Source organism: Muscardinus avellanarius (assembly GCF_963383645.1).
Source record: "Muscardinus avellanarius genome assembly, chromosome: 8".
Lineage (NCBI taxonomy): Eukaryota > Metazoa > Chordata > Mammalia > Rodentia > Gliridae > Muscardinus > Muscardinus avellanarius.
Genome location: NC_137794.1, coordinates 5,137,951 through 5,152,988, shown reverse-complemented (window position 1 = coordinate 5,152,988; position 15,038 = coordinate 5,137,951).

Sequence of the window (15,038 nt, the reverse complement as noted above, 5' to 3'; positions counted from 1 at the left end):
TGAGTTGGCCACAGGACAGTGCAGCTCCCCAGACCACGCAGGCACATGTGTGAGCTCACCTTCTCTGTCTGCACCTAGAGCCCCGTGTGAACACTGAGCTGATATGAACAGATAGCTGTATAAGAGGGGGGAGGAGGGGGAGGAGGAGGAGGAGAAGGAGGAGGAGGAGGAGGAGGAGGAGGAGAAGGAGGAGGAGAAGGAGGAGGAGAAGGAGAAGAAGAAGAAGGAGGAGGAGGAGGAGGAGGAGGAGGAGGAGGAGGAGGAGGAGAAGGAGGAAGAAGAGGAGGAGGAGGAGGAGGAAGAGGAGGAGGAGAAGGAGGAGGAGAAGGAGGAGGAGGAAGAGGAGGAGAAAGAAAGGAAGGAAGGAAGAAAAGAAGAAGGAGAAGGAGGAGGAGGAGAAGAGGAAACCACCGTATTTGCTATTTGCTTCCCCACTAGACTGTGAAACCACAGGAAGGTAGAAACTGACTCATCCTGCACACGGCTTCTCACTCGGGTGAATTTTCAGTTCACTGTTCTTGAAGGCTCTTGATGACATTTTCTTTGAAATAGCTCAGCTCCTGCCCAGAACCACCAAGGCAAAAATCGGGTGACCGCAGGGAAGACGACAAAGACACCAGGGAAGCGGGGCCTGCCGCATCAGGGAAGGGGCAGGAGGAGGCCCTGCCGCTCTCTCTCGTCCCACAGGCCCCTCTGCTTCTTCACTCGCAGCCCCCGCTCCCCCGGTCTCCCCGCTGGAGCCAGCCACTCTCTAAACCTGTTTTGTTTCTCACTGTAATAAAACAGTTCATATAGCCATTCAACACGCCAATTGAGGGCAAGATACAGTGACTCTCAAGACATTGCTAAAAAACCTCCTCTCCCAGTTGGAGAGGGGGAGGAAAAAGACAACTGACCCTCAGTGGCAGGGTTCTGCATTAGCATGGTGGACCCAGAAGCTGAGATCTCTATAAGCCAGCGGCAGGAAGACCAACACTGCCTGACCTCACACGCAGAGTCTAATGAAGCAGAACTCCCAGAAGAAGAATGGCGGTTAGCAGAAGCTGGAGGATGGGGAAACGGTGAGGGAGGGGCTGGCCAAAGGGTACAGAGTTAGAGTTATGAGATGGTACTAAGACAGGAGGATCGCAGGTTCGCGGCCAGCCTCAGCTACTTAGTAAGGCCCCTGCAACTTAGTGAGACCCTGTTTCAAAACTAAAGAATAAGCCGGGTGAGATGGTGCATGCTTGAAATCCCAGCATTTGGGAGGCTGAGACAAGAGGATTATGGTTCATGGACAGCCTCAGCTACTTAGTGAGGCTCTCTGCAACTCAGTGAGACTCTGTTTCAAAATAAGGAATAAAAAATAGGGATAGTGTGCAGCACAGGTTAGAACTGTGATTCTGTCCTTCATACCGAAGATAAAAATATAAACAAAAACTAAAGTAGGGCTGAGGGTGAAGCTCAGAGGTAAAATGGCCCTGGGTTCAATCCCTGGTACTACACACACACACACACACACACACACACACACACACAAGATGGTACTAGTTAGCTTTCCATCACTGTGACAAAATACCTAAGCTCAATAACATTTAAGAAGTAATACCAAGTGTTCCAGCCCTCCCTGCGTGGAGCCAGAGCCAATGAAGCAAGAGGCCTCAGTGAAGACTACTCCCATCACCTCTGGTGTTGGGAGCGCTCAGGGGGATGGGTATAGGCACCCTGGGCCCACGAAGAACAGGTTCCTCTCTACTAGTGGACTAGGAATGAAAGAGACCTTTCTGCAGAAACTGGAGCTTAATACAAACCTGGACAAGTGGAAAGAAAGGTGTTATCTAAATGCAGGGCTTCAGGAAGGAGGCAGGGTCCATACCAGGGAGCAAAGGTAGAAAGTGCGTGGTTTCAAGGAGTGGATACTGCAAACCCCATCCCCAGGAGCCCGTGATGCCAGTCACTGGAGGGCTAGGGACATGCCTGGTGGTCCAGGAACAAAGTTGCAGAGACAGGCAGAAGCCAGGGCACTGAGGACCTCAGACTCCAAGCAGCTACCTGCAGGTGTGGGCGAGCCACTTGGCTATGGGTTTGTTTGGGGCTGATCACTCATGCTACGGTGGGGGAGAGCAAGTAAGGAGGATGCGACAAAATCAGACAGCTGGTGGGGGAGTTGCAATGCCAACTGAAGAAGTACCAAAGGGCCACATCGGGGAAGTGTTCGCTGGGATAAAGAAGGAAGAATGAGCCAGATGAGTGCATAGAAGGGAAAGCTGGTAAGACTTAGTGTTAGATGGCAAGGTAGGGGTCGGGGAGGAAGACATGGACAGTGACTCAGGCTTCCAAAGTGGCCGGTGTGGGGGTGGAGTATCCCCATCAACCAAGACAGACAAGGCTTAGTCACCCCTCCATCCCCAGCCAATACACCTGCTAAGATAGAACCAGTGCTTAATACATATTTATGAATGAAGGAGTCGAAGAACAGGGACACAGTCTTGCCTTAATACCCTGCTACAAGCAGAAAGCTACACAGAACACAGAGTCAACGGTGTGAGGGGTTGAGCAGCTGGAGGTTCTGCAAGGAAACCTCAGTTTAATGACAGTCCCCTGTGTCAAAACCTGAGCATCAAGGACTCAGCCATACTAAGGAAGAGAGGATGTCAGATAACCCCAGCAGCAGTGATGGGACCCTGGTCACATTCAGCCTAGGGATACCTCATGGATCCAGCAGGGAAGAGTCCAAAGCTCAACCTAGAAAGGCAGAGAACACTTGAGACTTTACTCAACGAAGAGAATGAAGGAGGGCAAGATGGACATTTGCAAAGGCGTAGCAGAAGCACACCCATTAAAAGATTCTAGCCCTCTTCTTAGCGGAAAGAAGTTAATGTAGACCAACTCAGTGGCGGCTCCACTTGCTACAAAGGCCTCCTGTAGAATTATGGATCCCTTTTCCTGAGAGGGAGGAAGATCAGAAGCCATAACGGGTTTAAGTTGTCTGTGGTAGGTTTCAAGAATACAAGCGAGATGTTGGGCTATCGAATGCCCCTTTGATCTTTGAGAAATCCCCCATGGGTGTTGGGGACCCCACTGAGAACTTCCCTAGCTCTGTGTTCTTGAACAAGTTTTTAAATTTCTCATTCCTCGGATTCCTTTCGTAGAACAAACACAGTAATACCAAGGTTGGAGGGTGGGGGGGGGTGATGGGATGAGATAATGCCCGTAGTACCTGCTCAATAAATTGAAGATGTTATCATCAAGACCCTGGCATGATCCCAAGCCATCACAAAACAAACAAACAAGCAGAAACATGACCAGGTTTGGTGAGATCTAAATGAGATAATGGGGAGCGATGTGTTTTGTACACTGTAAATAATTACCCAACAATTGAGATGATTGTTGTTCTGTGGGAGAAGGAAACAAACTCAGGCCCCTACCTCTCCCGGGGAGGCTGAGGGTTTTCACCTCAAGCACTTGACTCTTTGTCTTTGATTCAGAGCCTGTGACTCAGGTTGGAGACTGGCACACGGAGTTGCAGGCTGGGGACCCCCAGGACCACCCAGGCGTCCAGGCAGCCACAAGACACCAGCATTTTGTTGACTTAGGAACATGAGCCACGGGAATGTGTTACACCTGTCTACTGGTCGCCTCGCCTTTTAGTCCTTCAAGGTGTTTAATTTAATCTGCAGAACCCTGTACAATGGAACCCTCGTTCCCTCTGAGGTTTTTGCTTGATTTTATAACATCAAGCTAGGAAGTTATAAAATTGCAGAGTGTGGGAAAAAAATGCCGAGAGCCTAACCTTGGTGTGACCACCTACCTTCCCGCTGTGTGGTCTTACAGGAACCGTTTTACTTCTTTAAGGCTCAGTCTCTTCTCCTATAAAATGCGGGTTGTGATCCCTATCCATCTCTCAGGGTTGTTATGAGAATCAAGAAAGTATTTTGTGCAGTATAAGCCATTCGATCCCATAAATATAACACTTGTTTTTATTCTTTCTGCCTCGTTAGTTAATTTGGGCTCCAATAACATGGCTTTTTGTCATTGTTGCTCCAAGGAAGGAAGGAAGGAAGGAAGGAAAAGGGAAGGGAAGGGAAGGGAGATGTGGCTTGGGTCGGTTTTCAGGCAACTCTCCTCCACACAGTGGCTCAGGAATCCAGGTTCTTACCATCTTGAGATGCCAACACCTGGATGTCTGGTTTCCAGCATCCCTGAGAAGAAAAGAGGGATGGGAATTTACCTAGAACACCATTAAACGTCACTCCTGAAAGGAGTGTACATCTCTCCTGTCTACCTTCCTTGGGAAGTACCCAGTCTTATGGCCCCAATCACAAATAATCACAAATAATGCCAATTTCCACGGGATAATTGGTGATTACCATTGTCTTTGCCCTACTAACAAAGAGTTTATGTGTTTAGGAAAATACAGGGCAAAGAACAAAAGTCTTACAATCAAACAAGCCTGGTTTCTAATCTAAGCTTTGTAGCTTACTGATCTGAGTAAAGTTTTGCAAAGTTTGCCTCACTATTTGGAAACCCGGTTTCCTCATCTTTAAAATATAGGTATTGGGTCTTAAGTGTTGCTCAGCCACAAAGAAAGGGCTTAGCATTCATGAACACTGGGTTCAATCTCCAGTAGCAAACACACACACACACACACACACACACACACACACACACACACACACAAAACTAAAACCTAAAATAGAGATGTCAATAGAACCTTCCTTACAGTGTCGCTGGAAAGATTGTTCAAGGTTATAAATGGAAAGTGCCTTTTATCTGACACAGAAAGTAAATGATATCCATTTGCTTTATTCGCTATTCTTTGCACTTTGCTGGCCCACCTCCATGTGTCAACTTAAAACGGGAAAATTATAAGTGCCTATCACGTCCATCAACTGTCACTCCAGAACGGACTTTTTTTTTTTTTTTTTGCTAGTAAAACTTGATCTCACTGGACTTCAGAAAGAAGATTGGCCTGAGAGTTTATTCATTTGTCAAATAAGCAGTGTGTGCTGTGCTCCAGTGTGAAGGGCTGGGATAGCCACTGTTCCACAGGGCACCTGTTTGCAAATAACAAAAAGCTCTTCCTCTCGGTGCCTTACAATCCCATGGGTCAATGACTGTGATTTCACCTGCTCCTCAACCAAGCATCTTGGGCAGTAACTAATTCTCACATCTCTACCCAGCAGCCCTGCTAGGGAGACACGAATGAAGAACATCTAGCTAGACTCTTGAGTACCTCACCAGAAATCTTGGAGAAGACAGACCTATGACCAAGTGACCCCATTCTGCTCTGGAACAGAGAGGAGGAGAAGCATATAATTTTGTGGACTCAGCAGGCAAAAAAAAAAAATTACCCTTTACTCTTTCTCTCTTTTTCCTACAAGAGATGTTTCCCTGACTTGTGTTGACTTTCCGTCTTGGTTGGTCCATGCGGAGTTAAAAGGACAGTGTCTATGGTCCCCCAGAATGGATACAAGTCCCAGCCCAGGATGTGGTCTAATGGAGAGACATACCACCACCCTGTCTCAGGAAGCCCAGCAGCCATTTTCAAATCCCTCTCTTGCTCTTTGCTTTGGACAGCTCACTTAGCCCCCCTTGCCTCAGTTTCCCCTAGAATAAATTTAGGATGCTGATCCAAGTGTATTGTGGGGGATCTAGTAAGCTTTGTGAACCCCGAGTCAGGCTATCCTCCAGCAATGGATTGTCATTCCAGAAGGTAAGAAAAGGGCACGAGGAGGCCCCGCCCTCCCTCCAGGAATGTCATTCAATATCGTTGGCTTCTCATTGGTCAAAAGGGTGTCCCATGACAACACCTTTCTGGAAGGGAAGCTGAGAATGTAGGATTTTAATGGGCACATGGTACTGTTAGCAAAAAAGAAAGGAAGACGGGTATGGAGTTAACGCTCAGTGTCCAGATGAAGGACATGAGTAGTTGGTTGAAACAAGGAAACAAACCAGTGGTTTAAAGTGCATGGGGTAATTCCCAACAGCAGCCATCTCCTTCCACAGTGATGCCACCTCACAGTCACAGTACTCCAGGGATGCGCTGCAGCAAGCGCCTGGGGGCAGCTAAGAGGCTCTGGTGATGGGTTGGGTTAGTCACATGCCCAGAGTTCTGCTGGCACTTGGATGATCTGAACTGGCTTTGTCTGGAGCAACTGGGCTTGCTCAGTTCTGCTCCTCCGGGTCTCCTCCAACAGGCCAGCTGAGCACGTTGTCATGGCAATGAACGATTAAGAGCAGGAGGAGACACACAAGGTCTCCTGGGGCGTAGGCTTGTCCCCGGCACACATTAGGTCCACTTTATTAAAATAAAAAAATTTAAAAAAACACCAGTGACTAAGCCCAAAGACAGCGGCAGGGGCCATGCCAAGGTGTATGGAAAGAATCTCAACCCGGGTCAATTCTCTGCTTTTTTTACACACCCTCCTTGTGGGCCCTCAGATCTGGGAGCTAGAAGAGGCAGCAAAGGGCTAAAAAGAATTTTTTAGAAAGAAGGGCTCCTGTTGGCAGGAGTGCAAAGTAGCTCAGCTTCTATGGAGATCAGTGTGGAGATTCCTTAGAAAACTGGGAATGGATCCACCATATGATCCAGCTCTACCACTCCTGGGTATCTTTCCAAAGGGGTTGAAATCAGAGAACTACAGTAACATATGCATACCCGTGTTCATAGCAGCACAATTTGTAATAGCCAAAATATGGAACCAACCTAGGTCTCCATCAACAGATGAATGGATTGCAAAATTATGGGAAATACACACAATGGAATTCTACTCAGCAATAAAGAAGAACAAAATCATCTCATTTGCAAGATGGAAAGACCTGGAGAACATGATGTTAATTGAGGTCAGCCAGGCACAGAAAGAGAAGGGACTTATGTTTTCTCTAATATGACCAAACTAGGGAGTATTAGGGATACCAGAGGGACTCCAGATAATGGAGGGGAAACCTCAGCAAAGCCAGAAAGGAAGGGCAGGAGAGGAAGGAGGCTGAGGTTGGTTAATGGAGGAGCTATGTTTGAATATGCACATAAGTGTGAATATAGCATGGCCAACCTGGACACTCATTGGGGAGGGCACCAGGTACTGTGTGAATATATACCATTGTCAATATGATCCACAATATGATACGAAACTATAGTCTACCAATAAAAAAAAAGAAGGAAGGGCTCCTCACATTCACACACCTCTCACAGGTTGGAGAAGAGTTCTATCCAAGCATCATGGCGCCATTTTTTTGAGACCGATAAAACAGCCATAGATCTGACACTGTGTCCTATGAAACAACACCCTAAGGATGGACGCATTTTCCTTAGATTATTAAAAGTTTATAGAGATTTTTCCCGTTTTTATTGTGATAGATTACATATAACCTAGAATTTGCCAGTTTAATAAGCTTTAAGCATACAGTCCCAGTGGTACTAAACACATTCACATTATTGTGCAACCGTCACTACCACCCATCTCCAGAGCTCTTTGCCTCTTGTAAAGCTGAAACTGTAGCCATTAAACACTAATTCCCCAGCCCCTTGTATCGCGAACCCCTGGCAAGTACCCGTTTAATTCCATCTCTAACTACTCACATAGCAAAATTATGCAGTACTTGTCTGCTTGTGGCCGGCTTTTTCCACTTAGCATCATGCCCTCCAGGGTCCTCCATGTGGCAGAAGATGTTGAAATCGTCTTGTTTTTAAGGCCGAACAATACCTTATTGAGTGTATATACCACATTGTGTTTAAGCATCCATCTGCTGATGGACACTTGGGTTGCTTCCACATTTTAGCTCCCGCGAATGATGTTGCCGTGAAGATATAGACGTCCACACATCTCTTTGAGACTCTGCTCTCAATTGTTTCGGACTCAGAAGTGAAGCTGCTGGATCATGCAGGAAATTCTGCTTTAAGGAACCACTAGACAGGTTTGCGTATTCCCGCCTTAGTGTGCAGGAGGGCTCAAATTTCTCCACATCCTCAAAAACCCAGGTTATTTTCTGTATGTTCTTTGTTGGGTTGGTTTGTTTGTTTGTTTGTTTGTTTGTTTGTTTGTTTTCACAGTCTCCATGCTAACGAATATGAGGTGCTATCCCGCTGTTATTAAAATTCCAATTTCTCGCAGGGCATGGTCGCGCACGCTTGTAATCCCAGAATTTGGGAGGCTGAGACAGGAGGATCTGGGTTCACAGACAGCCTCAGCTACTTAGCAAGGCCCTTCGCAACTCAATGAGACCCTGTTTCAAAATAAAGAATAAAAAATTGGGCAGGGGGTGTAGCTCAGAGGTCGAATGCCTCTGGGCTCCATCCCCAGACCTGCAAAAAAAAAAAAAAAAAAAAAATCCAATTTCTCCAATGATTAATGATGTACACCATCTTTTCAAAGGTTTATTTGCCTTTGGATTATTCTCCTCGAGGAAATGCCTGGTAGGTTTTTTCCCCGGTTTTAAATGGGGCTATTTGTTTGGTTGTTGTTGAGTTTAGGAGTCATCTGTCAACCCTGGGTATTGACGCCTTACCAGATACATGGTTTATAAATATCTGCTCCCAGTTGGAGGACTGACTTCTTAATTTTTTTTGGGGGGGGGGGTTAACTGGGAATAAAACTCAGGGGCATTCTACCTCCCAGCTACACCCCCAGCCCCATTTTTTATTCTTTATTTTGAAACAGGATCTCACTGAGTTGCAAAGGGCCTCACTAAGTAGCTGAGGCTGTCTGCAAACTGCGATCCTCCTGTCTCAGCCTCCCTAACGCTGAGATGACAAGTGTGTGCCACCACGCCCAGCTCTTCTTACTTTTTTGATGAACACATTGTTTCTTAGAGTTCATTGTCAGGGTGGAATGTCCTCTCAGAAAGAAAAGAGAATATTTGAAAGGTGGGAGATTGAAGTGGTCAAGTCTACAGGTCTAGGAGAAGGAATATGACTCTATTCCACAGCAGAAATGGCCCTTCACCTGTCTGAACACCTCCCCGTATGTGTATAACCAGACTTCCTTCAAAGCCACCTTCTGCACACAGCACTGCTGTTGTGGGGTGGAGGGTACAAATTTAGCTAAGCCTGCCCAATGCATTTTCCTAGATATATCCTGCCAGTGGTTAAATGCCCGGATGGCTTTCCTTAGTCAAATATCACAGTCAGCAGCCCGTTCCTCCCGGTGGCAGACACTGGTAAAGAGAAGATTTCCTCTGGGGTCTTGAGGAGACAGGAACACCAGAAAGATAAAGAGGTGTCCACAGGGAATAGCTAGCACTCAGAATACAGTCTTTACGTTCAGCTTTGGGAGAATCTAGAAGAGGGACCACCTTTCTCTAGAGTGGAAAAGAATAGGAACACAGCCACTAACACTTGCCCTATGATGAAGTACGGTAGGTTGCAAGAAGCCCAGGTCCTACCAGAGGCAAGTCGGTACCCATCTCTGGGCCTCAGTTTAGCCTATGTGAGCAGGTAGAAGTGGATGGGACTGAGGTCCCTTCCAGTCCTTGGGGTCTATGTTTGAGAAAAACCAGATCACCAGCACAGAGCATTTATGGGGAGTGGGGGCCTGGGTGTGTTCTCCCCAGTGAGAAAGAGATGGCAGATACCTTCAGTGTCAGGATGACAAGGACGTAGTGAGAGGTCCCAGCCCTGAAGAGGGGGCCCATATCTGCCAGTCATTATGAGAGGAGATGGGTATGCATATTGTCTTCCTGAAATGGGGCTGTTGAAGAGAGGGGAAGGATACCCTGAGAGTACTTTGGAGAGGGCCATGATGGAGAAGAGGAATTCAGCAATCAATTTGGCCTGGGACCTCCACGGGAACCAGGGCAAAGGATGCAGCAGACCACTGCAGCTTCCAGGTCTAGAAAGTTTGCCTAGGCAACAAGGAGGCCAGGTGCCATTTTGGAACCTGCCATGAAGTTCTAAGAGGAGAATGAATGTTTGCCTTTGTATTTCAATGATGGGGCTCAGAGCCCTTAAATGGATTGGACCTACACATCCCTGCACCACTCCTGGGACATCTTGCTCCCTTCCTACCTCTATGGGGCAGATGACAAAGAACTCACACCTGTGCCTCAGGTAGAGACCCTGGCCAGGGAGACACAGTAGAGCTGTAGATCATCCCTGAATGACAACGCATAGAAAGGCCTCTTGTTTTTCTCAGCCTCACGACTAGACTCAAACTCCTGCCTGTGGACAGACCTAGGAGCGAAAGAGAGAGGCCTTTCCAAATGCACGTGCGGGGTGTGGAGCCAGGGGAGGGGGCGGTGCAGGAAAGGCTCTTGGAAGAGCTCCAGAGATTTTACTCCAGCCTTTTCATTCCAGTTTGGAGATCTGGGACACATTGATTCACAACTTTATAGCATTGATTTATGGGCTGACCAATCTGGGCCTAATCAGTGAGAGAGGCTTTTTTTTTTTTCTAATAATGTTATATTTATGAGCCCACAAAGTGAGCCTTGGCTGGGGCCCTGACTGAAGTCAACAGCGCAGAACTTCGAAGATCTTGGAGAGGGGGGATCAGAGTACATTTTCTGGCCCATGTCAGACTTCAAGCTATGCTGCACGTTACAGGCTCCCGTGTCATCGCATATTTAAGCTCAAAAATGCCTTGCCTGTAAATCTCCCGACTACCATAAACAGCTACAACCGCCTTTCGCTCATGGGTGCATGGGCCCGTCACTACACACACACACACACACACACACACACACACACACACACACACTTTCCTTCAGCCGAGGCAGTCAACTAGCCTGAGGCTGGCGCTTCAGCTGCCCCTAAATGCTTGCTGGACATTTTACAGCTGCTGAGACCAGAGTAGCATATAGTGGCTTGGAGAAGCCCAGCCTGGCCCACTCAGAGTTCAGCGGGTTATCGCTCACTTCTGGCTTGATTTGTGGTTATTCTGGTTCAGTGCCTATAAAGAAATGAGTAGTCTGGCTAGACAGGAACTCGCTAAGCAGCCTGTCGTGGGTGAGGAGGAAACAGAGGTTCTCAGATGACAAATGTCTTTGTGTTTTTCTTTGACGGGAAAGACCTTTTTCTTTAGCTACCCTCTTGGTCGCTGTCTGTTCTCAGCCCCTCCTCTGGCCACCCCTGGCTACATCATTTTGCAGGGTGCCTTGGGCAGCAGTGCTCATGCTGGATGCCAGCAGAAGATGCGCTCTGCCCGCCTCCATCCAACCCCGGCTCACCTCTAAGAGTCTCCTGCGAAGGAGGCCTGATCTGTATCCCCAGGAGAGAAAAATTTAGAGAAGTTCCCAGGACAGGCTTAGGCATCAGATAAAGTTAGAAAGAAAGCTGTAAACTCTAAATTGTAGAGTCCCAGCCCAAGGAAGGTGACCAGAGCTACCTGTAAAGAGGGAGTCTTCAACATTCAAAAGAGACTGAGAGCCATTACTGGTGCAACAGCAAACAGATAATCCAGGCCAGGGATTGACAAGTGCTCTCTGCAAAGGGCCAGAGTGTATCTATTTTGGGCTTTGAGCATCACATACAGTCTCTATCACATATTCTTTTATTTATTTTTTTACAATTTAAAAATATAAAAGTCATTCTGAGTTCATAGGCTGTATAAGAACAGGTCACTGACCGCAGAGTTTGCTGATTCTGGTCTGTCCATCAGTCTGTCTGCCCTATCTTTCTTTCCTGCCCCCCTTTTTGTCCTGAGGATTGAACCCACAGGTGTTCTACTTCTGAGCTACACCTCCAGCTCTTTTTATTTTTTTTTATTTTGAAACAATGTCTTGTTAAGTGGTTGAGGTCCGTCTGGAACCTGCGATCCTCCTGTCTCAGCCTCCCAAGTACTGGGATTCCAGGTGTGTACCACCACATCTGGATAAAATTTGTTTTTCATAAAAAACTATTGATCTCCTCCCCGTCTGCACACCACACACACACACACACACACACACACACACACACACACACGCACACATGCACAAGAACAAGTGTGAGAAGGTGGGGTAGCGGGTCCACTGGAGAGCTCAGCATCACCCCATCTCTCCCTCCTGGGATGGACGTTAAGCTGAAAATCTCACTCAAGGGGGGCCCAGAAGCGCACAGTGGAGATGGCTTCTCCATCCTGGCCCAGCTCTGCATTTGCTAGACAGCCCTGAGCGAGGCACTTGACCTTTGTGCCCTTTCCAGTACCCCTCTGTGGGATGAAGGGGTCCAGCCAGATGATACCCAAGCTCCCCACCAACTGTGCTACTCCACGCAGACATTCAAGCCCTATCCAGGGCGACGTGGGCGGTCAGAGAAGGGACCGGATACAAGTCTGTTTCATTTGTTCAGTTTGGCTCAAAGCTCAGCCAAGTTCCAAGTGACCACCCTGCATCAGAAAACCCCACTTTGGGAGCAGAGTGGCTGGCACAGACCTGCTCAGGGACACCCAGGAGGAATGCCGGGGCGGGGCGGGGAGAGCGCTGGCCACCCCTGCGGAAACAAGCTACACAGCCCGGCACACCGGCCAAGGCTCTGGGCTGCTGAAGGAGCCATGCCGTTGTGGGCAGACACGGACACTCCCAGAAAACAAGCAAAGGGGGGGGTCTGGAAGCTGCAGCAGAGACAGGTCATCATGACCTTCCCTCTCGGGCCGGCACCAGACTGGCCAACAGACAGGTCTCCAGCTCCATGAGGCAGCCAGGTGTCCTTCAGGAAGCAAGGCGCTCACCACTGCCAGGCTGCGCTCGGAACCGCTCCCTCCATCAACTGGTACATGTAGCACCAGCTACATGTGAGGATGGCCTGGCAAGGATGGGCACAGTATAGACAGGATGCAGGGCTGCTCCGGAAGGGAGGGCCATGCCAGCAGTCCAGCATCCTCTCGTAAGCAGAGGAGCAAGAGAAACAGCGCTTGCGCGTTGGGGAGGAGGGAGCTGGTGCCGAGACCCTTTGATGATGTATCAGCTCTGTTGAGGAGGTATGGGCTCTGTGTAGCGCTTCTTGGAAAGTGCTATACATTGAGGGTGTGGGGGAGGAATAGAAGCAGCTATGTTACTGCAGTTACTTAGCATCGTTGACCTCAGAGGACCTGGAGGTGTCAGGACTTTGGAGCCACCGAATCCTCCAGCACGTCCATCTAACCCTGCTGGCCCCAAGCGTGTTCCTTGCCACTGATGCTCTGACCGGAGGGGGCGGGGCCGATGAGGTAGCAAGGTCCCCGGTTTTAAAATTTCCCATTCTCCTTTTCTGAAATTTGCTCATTTTTCAGAGATGTATTAATGTCCAGAAAGGAAATTTACTGCCACCCAGGGGGGACAGCCAGTAGCCAAAGGCCCCGACAGCCTTTAGGAAGGGGCAGCCTCGGGCAGAGGCAGAGCCGGGGCCTTGGTCACAGGGGCTCTGCGAGGTGGTGAGCAGCTCTGTGACCATGCCAAGTCACATGGGATCTTTGTCCCTTGGGGAATTGAGGGGCACAGCCCCCGCCTGGCTCACAGGGTTGCTGGGAGACCCTCGATGGGGCAGAAGAGCAATCTGAAACAAGGAGTAGGAGTGGATGCCCTTGGGCCCCGCGGTCACGCCACCAGGAATGTTCTCTAACATGACTTCAAAAGAACACAAACACGTCTGCTTGTGTGTGTGTGTGTGTGTGTGTGTGTGTGTGTGTGTGTTATGGTATTGCTTATAATAGTGAAAAAAACGGGAGCGTGAATAGAAATCGATTCAGTAAATTTTCCTGTACATATAACATCTTTTTTAAATGAAGGGATTTCCATTATCTACGAACAAGATTGAGAAATAAATAAACGGCTACGGGTCAACAGGGATGATGTGACCACCAGTAGGTAGATTTTCATGTACATGGGGTCTGTACATAGGCACAAATGTTCCAAAGAGTAATGTCAAAATATCTGCAGTGGTGATCTCTTGGGCGTAGAACTTGGGGTGGGCTTTTATATTCACTACACACCCATGTGGGCTCCGGCCCCAAGATTCAGTCACTGCAACTGCATTTAGGATTTGTAATTCCACCTCTCTTTGTTCTTAAAATATTTCATTTTATATTGTTTTAACTTAATGTAAAGGGAGTCAGTTAAAATTGGGATAAGAGACTGTTTAATAGAACAAAAAGAGTGGGGTGTGGTGGCTCATGCCTGTAATCCTGGGGAGGCTGAGACAGGAGGACTGCAGGTCTGCGCCAGCCTCAGGAATTCAGCAAAGCCTTCCACAATAGTGAGCCCCTATTTCAAAATAAAATTAAAAGGGAGTGTAGCTCAAAGGTAGAATGCCCCTGCCCCTGGATTCCATCCCCAGTACCACACACACACACACACACACACACACACACACACAGCTGGGCATGGGCACGGTGGCACACACCTCTAATCCTAATACTTAGAAGACTGAGAAAGAATGCTCACAAGTTCGAGGCCAACCTTAGCAACTTAGTAAGGACTTCAGCAACTTAATGAGACCCCGTTTCAAAATCAAACAGGATCTGGGTGTGGTGGCACACACGTGTAATCTTGGTACTTGCGAAACTGAAACAGGAGCCTCGCAGGTTCAAGGACAGCCTCAGTAAGACCCTGTTTCCAAATAAAAGTAAAATAAGGCTGGGGATATAGCTCAGAGGCAGAATGCTCCTGAATTCAATTCCTAGTACAATGAAGAAGAAGAAGAAGGAGGAGGAGGAGGAGGAGGAGGAGGAGGAGGAGGAGGAGGAGGAGGAGGAGGAGGAGGAAGAGGAAGAGGAAGAGGAAGAGGAAGAAAGAGAATAAATGAGTGTCTGCTGCTAAATACCAGGGAAGCTGCTCTTCAGCTAAAGGAGGACTCAAGGGCTGTACCCCTCTGGGCCACAGATTCTCTTCTGAGGAAGAAGAAACATAAGGGATGGGAAGGCAGCTCAGGCCTGAGTGTCTGCGTTCCCTGCACCAGGGCCGCCTCCTGACAGCACAGGACCCAGGAGAGAGGCAGTAACAGTGGTTCCCCAACCACGAAAGGGTCTCTGGACAACTGCCACGCCCTTTCTCCCTCCATGGCTGATCCCAGTGTACAGGGCATTCGATAAGGGTGAGGAGGCTGAGGGGTTAACCGGCCACAAGCCTGGTCTACCTGCGAACCGCTCTGTCCCGCATCCTGCTCT